Source organism: Carassius auratus, chromosome 27 (assembly GCF_003368295.1).
Source record: "Carassius auratus strain Wakin chromosome 27, ASM336829v1, whole genome shotgun sequence".
In the NCBI taxonomy this organism is placed as follows: domain Eukaryota; kingdom Metazoa; phylum Chordata; class Actinopteri; order Cypriniformes; family Cyprinidae; genus Carassius; species Carassius auratus.
In genome coordinates this window covers 31,436,024-31,451,085 of record NC_039269.1, presented here as the reverse complement: position 1 = coordinate 31,451,085, position 15,062 = coordinate 31,436,024, and the positions used below count along the sequence as shown (strand labels likewise).

The 15,062-nt window shown below is 33.6% G+C and overlaps 1 protein-coding gene across 2 annotated transcripts in view; it reads right to left on the bottom strand.

Annotated features, from left to right (window-relative positions):
* LOC113046224 (semaphorin-6B-like) overlaps positions 1–15,062 on the bottom strand; it is a 96,176-nt gene that overhangs the window by 40,102 nt on the left and 41,012 nt on the right. The window lies entirely within an intron of this gene.

Sequence of the window (15,062 nt, the reverse complement as noted above, 5' to 3'; positions counted from 1 at the left end):
GACAACCTAATGCAGAACTCAATCTGCATAAACAACTCAGTTAAGAGTTACACAAAAAGACATTCCACGTGAAAGCATAAGAGAATTGTTGCTAAGCTAATAAATCTGTGCTTTATTAACCCCAAAATTGCAATATCACATGTAAATATTGCACGCAATTGTGGATTTTAAATAAATAAAAAAAATAAAACAATAATCGTTAGTTGCAGCATTGAATAAAATATATATTTACATTCAACATTTTCCTCTGTCAGCCATTTTTTCATTAGGTTTATATTCATCAAATTAATTAGAACCTATTTTTGTTAACTGAAATAAAGCTGAAATAAAATTTAAATATTACATAAACAAAAACAACAACAACAACAACAAAAAACATAAAAGCACTTAACTGAATTTTTTTTGGCTCAATTTAAACTAAACCTTAATAAATAATAAATAAATAAAATAAATAAAACTTTAATCCTAATATAAAAATATGATTGCATAACAACAATTTTAATTAAATTTTATATAAATTCTAAATGAAAACATAAAAATAAAAACCAAATCAAAATATTAATAAAAGCTATAACATTATAATACCAAATAACACAGTTTTGGTTTAAAACTGTAGCTTGTCCAAGGATCTTATTAAAGCAAGTTATTTTCCAGCTCATATAATTCAAAGACTAATAGCTCAGAAATCTAAATAAATAAATACAATTTATTGCATTGAAAAACAGTAATAATATAACAGATTTAACTTTTTTTTTGGGGGGGGGGGCTTAAATAACACTAAAAACTGTATTTTGCAGAAAATGTCCTGCAAAATTGTATGGTTACAACATCGACCAGCAGTTGCTAACTGAGCCATGCACTGATTTTGGCCAAATCAAATGTAACAAAACTTTTCAGTTTACTTCTATAACAACCTTCATGTCATGTCAGACACACCCCATATGATGCCTAAAAAGTTGCCTAGGTAGGCAGCACATCAGGTTTTGGAGCAAAAAATGCAACACACAAACAGTTTCTATAAAGATACCTGCAAAAATGATTAATGATACAAAGCAGCATAGACGTCTTGGGTGTTAGACATGCCTCGTGCCTTCAATGAAACGAAATGCACAGGCGACTCCACATGAGCGTGAGGCCAAACAGAAGCTGTTTATTATTTAACATTTGACATTTATTTGGGCACTTTATGAGGAACAGACTACTTACAAAAACCACAATACCTGTCTGTAAAACAAAACAGATTTGCATGATTTTAACGGGTGTTAGGAAACCGTCAGTGGGGCATAAAACTGTTTAACAAAAGCTTTCATCTCCAACAATCAGTTCTTCCTTCAGACAGAAACCAGATGAGAGTCTTGAGGGCTTCTCTTTCACGGACAACCCTCAATTACTGAAGAGACCCGAGACCACACACACACACACACACACACACACACACACACACACACACACACTAATTCATCTTCAGCACCTTTTCATTGAGTCTGTGGAGGAAGGAGAGGTCAGTGGCTTTAGCAGGACCAGAACGATGCCACCATCTGCTCTTTTCTTTTCCACACTCTTTTTCATCTGTTCTTTTCTTTTTTTGCTCAGCATGATTGCTGTAATTGGGTAATTTATGAGAGCATGTCAACCCTTCGTCCTGCAGTATATTACTGACACACACACACACGAGACAGGGCGAACCACAGTCAAGCTTCATACATCACGTAATCTGAAGTGTCTCGCACAGACTTTTGACTTTTCATAAAGCAAATACAGTTTGATGAATATCGATAAGAATCATGTTGAAGGTATAGAAAGATCCCAGTCAGTTTGAACTCAAGAGGGAATGTTGAAGAAATCAATGGAATGTGTTTAGTATAGACCACCCTTCAAAAGATTTGGAGTTTTTATGCTCACCAGGGCTACATTGATTTGATTAAAAATACAGTTAAAACAGTGAAATATTATAATAATTTAAAATGCCTGCTTTCTATTTGAATACTTTTAAAAATGTAATTTATTTCTGCGATGCAATGCTGAATTTTCAGCATCATTACTCCAGTCTTCAGTGTGATGCAATCCATGCAGATATCATTCTAATATACTGATTTCCTGCTGAAGAAACATTTCATTATATTATCATTGTTGTCATATACATTTTCTATATATTGCTTTGTGGAAACCATAACCATATATTTTTTAAAGATTATTATTATTTGTTTAAATAGAAATGTAAAAAACAGCTTTTATTTGAAAAATATCTTTACTTTCACTTTTCATCAATTTAATGCATTCATGCCAGTGTTATTTTGTATGTATGCAATTTTTAGTTTTACTAATATTTTGAATTAAATTTTTTTACTTCCTTTCCATTTTCATTTTTTTCTTCTATATTTTAATTAATTTTTATGGCTGTTTTAGTTCATTTACTACATCTAGTCGAATGCTGAAACTATACAATAATGTGTAAACAGAAATAAAAAATCTAAATAGAAATTTAGAAACAGAAACATTTAAACAGTAGAGACGTCATTTCAACAATATAACTTCAACAAAACAGAATATACGTTTGCACTCAAAAATGCCTCATTTACTTACTAACTACTTCAAACAAAAAGAGCCAACCAATCAGATTTGGAGTTTTGAATAATATTTGCATAAAAAAAAATCACTCAGGCAATCCATGGACATGTCATCAAAAGCTATAGTCACTATAAGCCCCTGAAGTAATGATGAATTTCATTTCATCATCATCATCATCATCATCATCATTTCATCACAATGACATTGACGGTGAGTGTTCTGCCTCAAAGGATTTGTTTGAGACCTTTCTCTATTATCCCTTCTTCTGCTTTCAGCGGGCCTCCAACAATACATGCATTACCGCTTAAATTAGATGAAACAATGAATAATGTAATTAAGACATCCCTCAGGATGACGGAAATAAAAGAGATGAAAAACTAATTGAAAGAATTTTAGATGCCTTTGGTGAAAAGTTTTGAAATTAATAGTGGCCTTTTGAGGATCTAAATTCATAAAGCAGAAATGAATCTCACTGGCATTAGAGAGAGACGAGCGACTCTATTAGTCCATTAGCACACCGCGCACACACAGACACAATGTTTATCCAGCGCACACATAAAACAGAGAACATTGTCAAACACATTACTTGAATGAGGCCACATCGTACTCATTTTGATAAACAGTACAGTGGTGCTGCAAAGACAAACATCACAATTACTGCCGCTCACATTTGAGGTTAGGGGTTTGAACAAATCACCAACCCTAGGTAGTAAACTTCAGTGTTCTTTGTGCTACGGTCATGAATGATGCCTCAAACCGTGCAGCTTGTTGAAATAAAGTGTGCTATTATCTTTGTAAGCAACCAGACACAATAGTCCACCTAAAAATGAATATTTATTCACACTGAGGCCATCCAAGATGTTTGATGAGTTTGTTTCCTCATCGGAACAGATTTGGAGAAATTCAGCCTTACATCACTCGCTCACCAACGGATTCCACTGCAGTGAATGGGTGCCGTCAGAATGAGAGTACAAACAGCTGATAAAAACATGCCAATAATCCACACCACTCCAGTTCATCAATTAATCTTGTGAAGTGAAAATCTGCGTGTTTATAAGTAACAATTCCATCATTAAGACTTCAAACTGTTGCTTCCGGGAAAAAATATGAGTCCTCTGTCCATAATATTGCTTGCAGTGAAAAAGTCATCTTGTCTGAATCAGGAGAGAAATGTGTACAGATCAAATAAAAACAGTCCACAACTGTCAGTGATTTTGATGTGAGAGGACGACAGAGGATGGGCTTTTTCACTGAAAGAAGTGTTATTATGGACTTTTTGTTTTTCAGTTTAAAGTTAAAATGTATTGATGATGCATTTGTTTCTTATAAACATGCAGCTTTTCACGTCACAAGGTGAAGATTGGTGGACTGGAGATGTGTGGATTAATTGTGGTGCTTTTATCAGCTGTTTAGACTCCTATTCTGACGGCACCCATTCACAGCAGAGGATCTACAGCTCAGTAAGTGATGTAATTTATCCAAATCTGATCCAGTGAAGAAACAAACCAATCTATTACATCTTTGAATGGCCCGAAGGTGAAAAGAAAGTCTTACTGACCCAAAACTTTTCAACGCAATAATAAGAATAAAAAAAAAATTACTTCCATTATGTTATGACCTCTGTAAGTTAAAAATCAAAATCGTATTAAACAAAATGGTGTGTGTGTTTCCAGGCTGTTTATGAGGGGCACTAAAAGAACAAAAGCGCTGGTGGGCTTCTAAATACTTCATAAAGAGACCATTCAATGTCTTGAGTCTTCAAAACTGCTCTCTCTCCCTCCCTCTCTCTAATCTCGTTCATCCCTCTGTCCCACTCCAGCATGAACCCCTGTGCCAGAAGGAAAGGTCAGAGGTCAAGGATAGGTATCCTCCCATAGGGTCTCGCAGCAGAAAACACATCTCTAGTAAAGAACCCGTCTGTAATTTGGTTTAAGGAGGTTGTGACCGAGCCACAGACACATTAAGTTTTGTGATAGCTCTAAATAAAACCTAATAGGCAGTGCTACCACCTCAATTGTTTCTTATTAACAGAACACACACACACCTCACAAACTCTCTCGCTTCCTTCCTTTCTCACACACTCAAGCAAAAAGGCTTGAATAACACAGGAACAGTCCAAGTCTTTGTTGGCACGCTGACGGCGCTAACAGCCGTTAAAATGAAAGGCTTTAAACAGCGAATCAGAGACACAGCGGATGGAAATCCCTCACAGATGCCCGTCCAAAGCAAATGACGTTCAAGACATCTACACAAAACAATGACTGGAATGTCACAGAGGTCAAGCCTAGGTTGTCCACAATGCTGAGAAACGTCTAACTCACAATTGCCTTGAGATTTATTGCATCTGGTCAAAGTAACCTGAAAATGAACCACAAAACATTAAATAGGAACTGTCTTTATATAAGTATACTGTATATGTTTGATATACTATTATACCATAGATTAAAACTTATTAATGATTCATGCAATTCATTTTATTTCAGTTAATTTAGTAATTAACTCAATTAGATGGAAATTTGTTATAAAATTGCATGCATGCAAATCTAAAACAGAATGAGACACTAATGCAATGCTAGAGTGTTTGCATTAAGCATCCTTTGAAGGGTACACAGTTCTAAATCACTTTTGAGTAACTTTTGAGGTTATATTTCAATTAGGCTGCCTTAGAAAACAGCTGTCTAGACCTTCATCAGGGTAGCACCATATATAAGTTTGGACAGGACTGAAAACGAGGCTGTGAGGAATTTAAGTACAGTGCATTCAATGGATTGTACTGTTGTTTAAAATCATAACAGCTGATGCAATTTCTTCTCTCTCTAAAAAAAAACCAATTCTTTGGCAGACACTTCATAAAACAGTTTTGAAAGTTTTGAGTTGTGAAAAGTAACACAGCACATGCCATTACAAAGACTGCATGTCTGTCCCCCTCACAGCCTCAGTTTCATTCAATATGGCATCTAAAGGCTGAAATACAACACACTACTGTTTGAGCTCCTCCGACTGGATGATCAGAGTCTAAAGCTTAAAAATCTGAGTCTGTGACTATCATGCAGCATGCACATTTTCTACGGAATCAGTCAACATAAATCTGCAGACTGGCTCTGACTTAAGGCAGCACTGACTTATCCAGACTGGGATAAATCAGAGCAAAAATTGCATTGTGTATTCCAGCCTTATAACCTGACTAAGGTCTATATGTTGGGAGTTTGGCACCATTTTTGGACCAGAGCTATTAAAATATCTCACTATGCCACTGCTCTATATATTACATTCTATAACACATGATAATGCCCAAATCTAGCCTAGAGGGTGCAAAGATAAACACTGCTGTGACCGCATTGTCTCAACAGTTCAGCTACATTACTGTACACACTCAAGATCACCAGATTATTGTTGCACTGGACCACTTTATCTCTAAACTCAGCTAAAACCAAACAAACACCTGCAAAAAAAAAAAAAAAAAAAAACGGCAGAGACCGAACATATTTTTATCAGTGCCCCGTTGATAATCACAATGACCTCCTTCTAGCTGCTTGTGTAACAAAAGTCTGAAATCTTCCAAAACACGTTTCGCAGGTCAAAACGTCGAACCTCAACATTTGTCAGACAAATAAAACGAACCACGTCGACTGGCACAGCGACATCCCGCTGTCCGCAAACACAAACACAAACCAGGAGACCTGGATATTTTCCTTTCGGGACTCTTGAGGCTTGCTTTCGGGCTTCCATAAATACACACCGGATGTCATATCTCAGCAGGGTCTGTGCTATCTCTCGCCGGTGACCTCTTTACATGGTGTGTGGTAGGTGAAGCTCTGTGTTTAAATGAGAAGGACAGTGGAGAGAAGCAGAGGGCCTCGTTCTTGTTATTTTAATGAAGGAATAATGCATGGAGTGAGATGACCTGGTGAGATATCGCAGATGAGGAGCAAAAAAACGACAAACAAGAATACACAATGCTGCTGCTATGCTCTGTTACATTACATTCTCTCTACTAATATATATGCATCTATATCTTTTTGAAGATGGATGTCATCGCTGATAGCAGACGTGAATATGTTTCAACCAGTGGAGTATCAGAAATATTGAGGCCTCTCCGTGAACCATGGGATGCCTGTCACGCATGGATGGAATATTGCTGATGGAAACAGGCGAGATGTTATACCGGCCAATTTATCACTCTCTTAGGTACTTTGATATTGATTTATCACTCTAGGTTTAGCCATAATGTAATTGGGTTAACCAACCCTTAAAAATTAAACTGTAATAAAATTAGCTTATGATGCTTTGTGTAATGTAAAAATTGGATATCATGATTTCTTTGTATGTTTATCGTACATATACACCTAGTAATACAATCTTTAGATTAATATTTATATACTCATAGTACCAACTATGAATGTTAAAGATGATCTGTTATTAGTTTTGTAGGTTAATTTATCTTTATAAACACTGCCATTTAATATATATATAAATAAAAATATAAAAATTCCGTATGAAACAATACAGTTGTTTTCAGCACTGGTGATAAGAAATGTTTCTTAAACACAAAAAGGATCATGTGACACTAGAGTAATGTCTCCTGACAATTCAGCTTCACATCACAGGAATACATTACATTTCAAGATATATTAAAATAAAAAGTTATTTTAAGTGGTAATATTATCTCACAATAATGAACTGTAGGGTAACTAAATAAAAACTATATCAAAAGAGATAACACTCAGTCTCACACACAAATAGGCTATACATTTAAATTGAAAACTATAACTATAAAGTAGTTCACATGCTACTACAATTGTGTCATCATTTTCATAATGTCAAACCTCTCTTTCTTTTTTAACATTTTAAAATAAAATAGCTTAAAATATTCCTTTGCATAGTAGCATTTTAATCTCATTTACACTTTTAGGTTTAACAGCCCTCTAAATGTATCCACGGATTCATAATGGCTGTTTAGGAGCAGATTTATTCCGTAATATGTTTTCCAATAGGAATCATCAGTGTTCAGAATTTTAAACGTGTATACGCCGGGCTGATTGTGATGAGCACATTAGAATTCTCTCTAACGCAGGTCTGTCACCTCCAGCCGGAATCCAACGGGACTCTCTCAGATTAGAGTTGAATACGGTGAGTCATACAGAGTGATACATCCATGAACAGAAGAATGAATGGAGGGACAGAGCAGGGAAAAGCATGAGGAACTGCTGTACATGTTTCAGAAAACACTTCACATAAAAGCACACGGAACATAAAAATGCAATGCTTTTAAAGCAAGGCTACTGTATGACTACTGCCATACTTAAGGTTAGTCATTTGAACAAACCCCCAACCTTAGCATGGTATTAATATCCAGTACCATCACAGTACAATGGTACCTCCTCAGTAGCTTTAAGTTAAATAAATGTGTGCATGTGTACATCATTGCTCATGTTTTCATACAGAAAGACGCTAATGAGGCACTCATCAAATGAAGGCAAAAAGGCAGTGGCAAACTCATCAGTTTTCCTGCCGAACATGCTTTCTCTCTCTCACGTACGGACATGCAAATAGTGTTTTCCTCATTAGCATAAACCAAATGTATACTACAACACAGCGTTTCACCTTTAGCTTCTGAATGCTGTTGGAATCCATTAAAACCACGTCAAGCTGTAACCTTCACAGACACGCATCGAGTGACTATTGTTGCCTATTTTATGGTTGTTCATACGCTAAACACTTTTTGATTTGCGTCAGTCTTGATAAAGATCCCAGCAGACAGCTACTTTCGCACATCTGTTATGATTCATAACTCTTCGTCTAAATTTATTCAATCCATTCTCCTCTATATTCAAGAGGACAAGCCTGAGTCTCTATACAGGCTTTAATGTGGCACAGATATGATGTATGGGGTCATTTTACAGCACAGCTCACAATCTAAATCACAGAGTCTTATGTAAGCTTCTTTAATATACTTTACGTAATACTGGACTCCCAAAGCACATCGTAATAACTAGCCTGTCAATTTATGTAGCGCTTATGTGAGAAGAACACAATAAACTAGAAAAATATTCACAGCATTGTGACTACCTCAAACTTCACGATAAACACATTGTGGATATTAATCATCGCTGCAAATGCACAGACGAGATGCATATACTATTTTTGTACTAAGCACATCTAAAAACAATATCTAGAAAAGCAGGCAAAGAAGGATGAAAGACAGACAGAAAGAACAACGGAACGATAGAACAACAGAATGAGAAAACGGTATAATGACAGACAGACAAAGATAGATGGATGGATGGATGGATGGATGGATGGATGGGTGGGTTGGGTTGATAGATAGATAGATAGATAGATAGATAGATAGATAGATAGATAGATAGATAGATAGATAGATAGATAGATAGATAGATAGATAGATAGATAGATAGATAGATGGATGGATGGATGGATGGAAGGTTGGATGGATGGATGGATGGATAGACAGAAAAAATGACAGAACTGTGGAATTATTAAATTAATGATAGATAGATAGATAGATAGATAGATAGATAGATAGATAGATAGATAGATAGATAGATAGATAGATAGATAGATAGATAGATAGATAGATAGATAGATAGATAGATAGATGGATGGATGGATGAATGGATAGACAGAAAATTTGACAGAAATGTGGAATGATGAAATTAAAGATAGATAGATAGATAGATAGATAGATAGATAGATAGATAGATAGATAGATAGATAGATAGATAGATAGATAGATAGATAGATAGATAGATAGATAGATAGATTGATAGATAGATAGATAGATAGATAGACAGAAAATTTGACAGAAATGTGGAATGATGAAATTAAAGATAGATAGATAGATAGATAGATAGATAGATAGATAGATAGATAGATAGATAGATAGATAGATAGATAGATAGATAGATAGATAGATAGATAGATAGATAGATAGATAGATAGATAGATAGATAGATAGAGTGATAGTACGCTAGCTCTGGCTTCAGTCATCCTAGCATGCACTCAGATAAGGATTCAGTTAAAGACTACATACTCTGTCCTCACACAGCTTTCTAATTAGACCCCAGACTCTCTCTTACATGACTTACTAAAACACATCGATTCAACGTTCTCGTTAGAATGTTTATTGACTAATCTGTGAAGGTTAGCATTAGCATCTGCGGTAGTCAGGGGTCCCCGGTGATTCTTAGCAGTCTGCGTTTAGCCTAGAAAGAAGCGCAAGGTTTTAATCTCTGTGGTGTTCAGCCTTTGATCTCGACTAAATCACTGCACTCCCACCCAACATACTAAGACACACAGTATAACTAATGGAATAGAGAATGAAAGAGAAAAGGAAATACGAGTTTTAGCTGCTTTAAAGACACTTGTAAGGCTTTAGCAATTTCCTGAGAGACACGGAACATCATTTTAATGGGTTTTCGGAGTCCTCCGTGGGATGGGATGTCATCCAGTGCTCCTTCCACCACGCTAACATCAAGCTTGACCTGCGTTATTATAAATTTAGCAATGCAGTTGAAAGTGGCACCATCTGAACGCTGTATGTCACTGCAACGCGGGTTTACAGCCCACTCGGCCCAAGGTCTTGTGGGACAGACGGAAATGAATCATGGGTGTTTTGATGGAGTCAGCTGGTTTTTAAGGGCATGGGGGCACATAGTGATGAATAAGAGAGAGCGAGACACAGGATATCAATGCTACAGATTTAGAAGATACCTAAACCGCTTACATTGATCCAAGACACAAGCAGCTGTAACTGCATCTTATGTAAAAACTGAAGAAAAAACTGCCTATTTTAAGTCTGATCAATCTCCGTGTTCCACAGCATTGCGCAAGCAATGTCTACATCGTGTAAATGTGCAGTGTTTTATTTCAGGAAAACAAAACACTGCTTACCAATTATGCAACCTCCAGATAATGTGGCATGGCACAGGAAATACAATAGTGAAGGGCCACTTTTAAAAATATACCCTAACCACAGTTTTCATCAAAATACTTTAATTTTAACAGTTATTATCATAAAGTAAGATGGGATCTAACAACCATGTATATTTTTGATGAGAAAAATACATGAACCTTGCATTTACTGTTGTGTTCTCCAAAGTATACAATGTGTGTACCAAAGTGTCTATACTAGATGAATATGATAATGATTGAATACCATGAAAAAAGCCATGAGTTTCAATAATTGAAAGCTGAAATTGTATGAAAGAATTATGTAATAAATTATGAAATGATGCAACTAAGTGAAATAAGTTTAATAAGTTGAAGTTATAAAATTACTATAAAAATAAAAAACATAAAGTAATTATTGAATACATCTCTATTTTTCTTATTACATATATAACAGTGCTGTTGATGTGGAATTTTCACCAGATCTTGGTAACAATCCAAATAATCCATACATACAAAGAAAGCAAAACAAATACCGGTAAGTTCTAATAAAAATAAGTGGTTTTTGCCAAACATCATTTTTCCATCAATGACCTTGAGAGTTTCCACACAGATATGAAATAGGAATTGATGAGCAGATAACAATTTTGAAGCTACATGTGCAAAAATTCAAAGAACTCTCCACACCCGCCCCAACAAGAAACCCAACTATTATAACTGCAGGAAACAAGGTTACGCTGGGTTAAAAACTTCAATTTCCCGCTCCAGCTGGAGGAGCTGCTAGCAGTGCGAGAGCAGTAATGTGCTCTGCTGTGGAGACCAGGATAATAAAGCTGTTTATGGGGCTGCTTTATGAGAGGGATGTTTTATAACGGGAGCCAGAAGGCCCTTGGGGACAGAAGCTGTCGCTGTTAGCTATTGCTGCTAACTAACTTTTATTAATACTGAACATCACAACAAAATGGCTAACGTCATATTAGGTATTTAGGTAACACTTTACAATAGTTAATGCCATCCATTAGTTAATGCTATTTAATGTATTAACAAACATGAGCAAACAATCAAAAGTACATTTCTTACAGTATTTCTTAATGTGAATGATAATACAGTTGTTCATTGTTAATTCATGTTAACTCACAGTACTTTTTACATTATTAACTAATGTAAAAAAGCAACAAATGTTGATTTTAATAATGCAATAGTAAATGTTGAAATAAACACTAACTGATATTAAATAAATGCTAAAGAACTATTGTTCATTCTTAGTTCATGTTAACTAAAGTAGTTAACTAGTGAACCTTATTGTAAAGTGTTACCAGTATTTAAGAGTGTAAATGAAGCTGTCTAGATCTATGAACACTTCAAAACATATTTATCTGACATTGGTTAACAGTATACAGATTGAAATTTATTTGTATATATTTTGATTTTTTTGTTTATAATTGTTTTTGTATATTATGGATATGTTTGTGTTTTATTGATATATTTATATTATGATAAACTTTATGCATAATAAATTACATTCCCAAAGGAAGATTCTAGTCAGAATTTGTGCATTGAAGATAAAAGTGTTTGTCTGCATAATATATGTGTGTATACTGTGTATATTTATTATGTATATGTAAATACAAACACATGCATGTAAATATTTAAGAAAAATATGTTGTTTATATATTTAATGCATTTATCTATAATATATTCATATAAGAATGTGAATACATAAATGTATAATGTAATGTGATATTTTCAATATTTATACTGTATGTGTGTTTATATATAAAATGTACACATACATATATAATGTAAACAAAAACTTTTATTTTGGATGTGATTGATCACTATTACTCGTTTGACAGCACTAATATAACAATTTATATTTGTTTTCTTTTTTTTTTTTTTTTACTAAATCAGATTTTATGTGTTTATTACTGAAATGTAAGAAGCTGTCAAATCAAATTCTCTTGGTTGGTTGTGCATTTTTTTCTTCCACACTATTTCATTCCTTCCACTCAACTTTCTGTTAACATGCTTGGATACAGCACTCTGTGAACAGACAGCTTCTTTGGCAATGAATGTGGCTTGGCTTACCCTCCTTGTGAAGGGTGTCAATGATTGTCTTCTGGACAGCTGTCAGATCAGGAGTCTTCCCCATGATTGTGTAGCATAGTGAACCAAACTGAGAGACAATTTTGAAGGCTCAGGAAAACTTTGCAGGTGCTTTGAGTTGATTAGCTGATTGACATGTCACCATATTCAAATTGAGATTGGTGGGTTTTTGTTAAATGTGAGCCAAAATCATCACAATTAAAAGAACCAAAGACTACTTCAGTCTGTGTGCATTGAATTTATTTAAATGTAGTTTAACAATTTAAGTTGAATTACTGAAATTAACTTTTCCACGGCATTCTAATTTATTGAGATGCACCTGTATGTTTTTGTTAATACAGCACATAGCACTAGTCAACTAAATTAATGTAACATGGCATACGAATGCACTTTTGGAAGTTGAATGTAAGGGAAATGTCATTTTGGAATTTCTGTGGTCTACTGTGATATTGTTGTTCATGTTCTTGTTCATGTTGAAATTTTATTTTATTGCTGTAATTAATTTATAGCATTAACAAGATGACCTGTTAAACTCACGTTGGAAGTGATGACAGATGAAAGTATTTTCAGTCCAGTGGGTGTATATAAGATTAGTATTGACCAAGTTCAGAGGCTGTCATATGTGGATCAACTTACTTACTTGTTGTGTATTTTCATCAGTTTCAGTTTGAAAAATAACTTTCACATTGATTCAATGGATTTATTGCATTTTGAGAAAAAAGTATCATGGTTTATTGTATTTTGGGGAAAAAAATAATAAAGTTTTATAATAAATCTTTGAAAATCAAGACCTGGATTTAAATTTGGTGATGCTATGTGAACGCTTGAAACAGAAAATAGTGGTTTTCATCTTGCCACATTCTAGGTAAAGAAAACACATTTTTAATCAAATAAAAAAAAAAATGATTTATTGCGTTTTGTAACCAAACTCTTCATATATATATATATATATACGTATATATATATATATATATATATATATATACGTATATATATATATATATATATATATATATATATATATATATATACGTATATATATATATATATATATATATATACGTATATATATATATATATATATATATATATATATATATATATATATATATATATATATATATATATACGTATATATATATATATATATATATATATATATATATATATACGTATATATATATATATATATATATATATATATATATATATACGTATATATATATATATATACATACGTATATACGTATATATATATATATATATATACGTATATACGTATATATATATATATATATATATATATATATATATATATATATATATATATATATATATATATATATATATATATATATGCAGGAAATGCAGGTTTGTGTAAGTGTGTGAAATTCTGTAGTTTTTATTGCAGAAGTGGAGCAGTCATAAAAATATACAGCTATCTTCTGGGCGTTATGGCAACAAGGAACTACAATCTGTTATCACACACAACACACATTTCAAAAGGTGGCCTATATTGCAAAGGGAGTGTGAAACATAAAGCTGCTCTATTCTTCCCCAAAGGCAATCACAATGGAAAAGCAATCAAAAAGCAATTTTTGTCTAGACCTATAATCCCTGCAAATAAAAATTAGCCAGTCAGTAAGATAGAAACAGCTCATTTTGACAAGCCTTCAATCAAACTCCTGTTCATATTTATTTCTCTTCAACAACAAGAGATTCAGTCCTTCTCTCCCTCTCATTATTTTACTTGTTTGGCATCTCAAAAGGAAACTGAAAAAGCATGATGGATTTACAGGCTAAAATGAAGAGTGGGAGAATAGCGTATACTCTATTATTTTAAACAGTTTTCTGTATGCATAAAAACTGACTTCTTTATGGCTTGTTCATTTATACAGTTCATTTATACAAATGGGACTTCAAATAAAATTCATTTTCAATTCATATGTATGAAATTTTTTGAAAAAAAGCATTAAAACACCAGTAGTATGCTACATTGCTGTCAAATGGCTACTTTATACAGCATTCATTTAGTGAATGTTCAGTTATTTGTGCAACCTATAGAAGCCCATTTCTGTGGCGGCATAAACAAATTAAATATAATAATAATATAATAATTATTATATCACACTTTTAAGTTTATATCTCACAATTCTGAATGTTGTTCTGAGAAAACTTCCACTGAAATGAACTTGCAATTCTGAGAAGAAAACTCAGAACTGTAAGAAATAAACTTGCAAATGCTAGAGAAAAGTTGCAATTACCTTTTCATTTTTTATTGTTGTGGCGGGAATGCTGAACTTTAAGAAAAAAATGTCTGAATTAACTTTTTATTCCCTGATAGAATCAGAATTTGTAGTTTTCCATTAATAAACTCATAATTTGCTGCATTTTGATTAGTAGTTCATGTACATTGGGTAGAGTTAAGGGATCTAGAACATGGTCATGCATTAATATGTGATTTAGAATTACTAAAATAC